Source organism: Atta cephalotes (assembly GCF_000143395.1).
Source record: "Atta cephalotes unplaced genomic scaffold scaffold00021, whole genome shotgun sequence".
Classification (NCBI taxonomy): Eukaryota; Metazoa; Arthropoda; class Insecta; order Hymenoptera; family Formicidae; genus Atta; species Atta cephalotes.
In genome coordinates, this window is record NW_012130085.1 from 710,621 (window position 1) to 713,904 (window position 3,284).

A 3,284-nucleotide genomic window follows, 5' to 3' on the forward strand; every position below is an offset into this window, starting at 1 on the left:
AAAAAATAAATCTATGATTAAAATTAAATTTTTTTTATAATAAATTTTAAAATATATATATCAATCAGATCTTAATAACATGTCATTTTTCAGATGCACAATTTTAAATATTCTGAGCTTAAGGTATTTGCTTGATTTTTTAATTTCTGAATATTTTTGTTATCTATAAAAATAATTAAACTAAAGAAAGAACCAGCAAAAAATTTATTGTCAGTGGTAATAAATTATGATTAATGCTTTTTCTTTCCAAATTTTATACTTCTGCTGCTATGAATTTTCAGCGTAATTTCAAAAAATCATTCTTTAAATGTGATTCTTTAAATGTATTATTGAGCATAGTCTCTGAAAGAGCATTATAATATATGTATATATTTTTGTACATTATAATGCTTTTATGAATAAAGATGTTAAAGAATTTCTCTATATTACTTACAATAAAAAATAAAATTAATCATAAATGATAGTTTGTACTTTCATCGTATAGTATTCTTCATTATTTGATCGAGTATGCAATAAGCAATATTATCGCAACATGACTTATTATTGAACTTTACTCGATGATTACTAAATCTATTACTTGATACAGAGTGACCTTTTGATCATATACGTCAATTTCTTTAACTAATTTTTTTTTATGTAAATTGTATCACTAAATTAATGAGAAATTTACTTACTAGCGAGATAAAAATTAGCACAGTCTTGAATGATCTTTGATTTCCTGAACTATGCGCGATTTTTTATCATGTGTTGCAGCCTAATAAATATAAATTTTGAATTAGAGTGAAAAGGTATCAAAGATTGAAAGGTATCATATGATTGCTAAGTAAATTAAAACAGAGTTGTGGTTCATTTCGAGCTTATAAATAGAATAACTTTAAAATTAATAAGTTAGCAGATATCTTAACTCTAAATTTATATTAGACTGCGGCACATGGTAAAAAAATCGCGCATAGTTAATTCAGCAGATTAAAGATCATTCAAGATTGTGCTAACGATTTTATCTCGCTAGTAACAAATTTCTCGTTAACTTAGTGATATAATTTACATCAAGAAAAGTATTGTATTTATGTATACATAAATACAATATAATATTCAAAAAACAAAATTAATCAATCAATATAAGATACAATAAAATTCAATATTCATAGAATTCAAACATTTCGGCTTACAAAGCCTTCTTCAGTGTTACAAAGTCGAACTGATAATACATAACGACAATATATTTGATAATCACTTTTTTCTGATTAATTCCTTTTTTAGTTTAGTTATTTTTATAGATAGTAAAAATATATATTAATTACAGTAGAAATTAAAAATCAAGTAGATTTCAATCTCAAGCTCAGAATATTTAAAATTGTGTATCTGAAAAAGCAGATGTTATTAAGCGCTGATTGATTTATATTTTAAAATGTATATTATAAAAAATTTAATTTTAATGACGGATTTATTTGTTGCCAAAAATATGTATACATGATTACATATATATGTATAAGATCGTATTTGTATCGCATTTGTTTGGAAAAAATAAATCTATCATAAAGTTTGTGAAAGTTTTTTTATCATATGTATATTTTTTAAACTTCAAACTTTATTATGCAAACTTTATTATACAAATAGATGTTTCATCTAAGAAATAAAAAAAATAATAAAAAACCTATTTTTAAAAAAGGATGATTCATACGCTGTTTATTTTACATTGTGTTAGTTCGAAGTAAACACATTTCTCAACTCTAAAAAAATCGAAGAAAAAGTTTATATAATTTCATTAATCGTGTACAAGCGTGATGAATTCATCAGTGATTTATATATTTTATCTGATGAATTACAATGAAAATTGTGCATTATACTTTGATCTTTGATAATGTTTGTACAAAAAATAAGCACTGAGATGTAGTATTACTCGTTGACGTCAATTAGTTACAATTATATTAGATACGCTAATACTGACGTCTGCCGTAAGTTTCCGCTTCTACTGTGTTGGTCTTTATGAGAGAAAAATAATTGCTATATCATGTTTAACCTAATAACACTTACTATACATATTTACATTTATTATATATATTTATAGTCAATGACTTAACTGCTTAAGTATTAAATTAACAAAATAATATAATTTTGAAATAATTATTCACTTTTTGGAAAGCATTATTCATATTGTTTTTAATCTCCTTAACAGAAACATTTAACAATATTAATTGCCATTTCTTCTCTATTTAATACTATAATATATGGCGGCTTTAATACTATAATATATGAGCAAGAAGTAATTAAAAGACTGTAAAATTAAATATAATTATATTTTTTAACATTTATATTCAATAAAAATATGACAATATTAAAAATATTTTATAAATAAATAAGTCAATTTTTATTTTAAGCTTACATATTATTCTATTATCATATTATTACTATTATTCTACGAATATTATTTCGTACATTAAGAAAAAAATATAATTAATTTTAATAAATATTTAATTCAATACTGCCAACTAAACATTTACTTACACTAAGTAAATATTTGTTCAATAAAAAAAATGTTCAATAAAAAAAAATGATTGTTAAATCAAATTAACATTTCTTATATACAAATACAAATTACATACATCTTTATATATCATCATAACAAATATTTAGTTGGCAATATTCACTAAATATTTATTAAAATTGACTATATTTTTTTCAGTATATATAATATAAAAATATTCTTTATTTATCGATGCATAATTTTACATTTATTTTATACAGAAACGCTTATGTTTATTTATTAACTTTCTTGGATGTAAAATTATGTAAATAATATAGACGATAGATAATAATATACTGAGAAAAAAAATAGCCTAAATTTAAATATTTATTTGAATACTGCCAACTAAACACTTTACTTATAATAAATAAATATTTACTTAATAAAAAGAAATGATTGTTGAACTCATATCAAATTAATGTTTTTTGTACCAAATAAATATATATGTTTTTAAATATTTAATAAATATTTATAATACTATTCAAATAAATATTTATTGAAATTTAGAAATTTAGAGATTTTTTTCTCAATATAATACTGAAATATATTTCTGCATAGAATTCAAATTTAAATATACAACATAATGCAGTAAAATATATAAGATTATATATATTTATATTTTATTTCATCGTTATTTATAATAATAACATTAATGTGTGTGTGTGTGTGTGTGTGTGTGTGTGTGTGTGTGTGTGTGTGTGTGTGTGTGTGCGCGTGTGTGTGTGTGTGTGTGTGTGTGTAGTGTGTGTGTGTGTGTGTG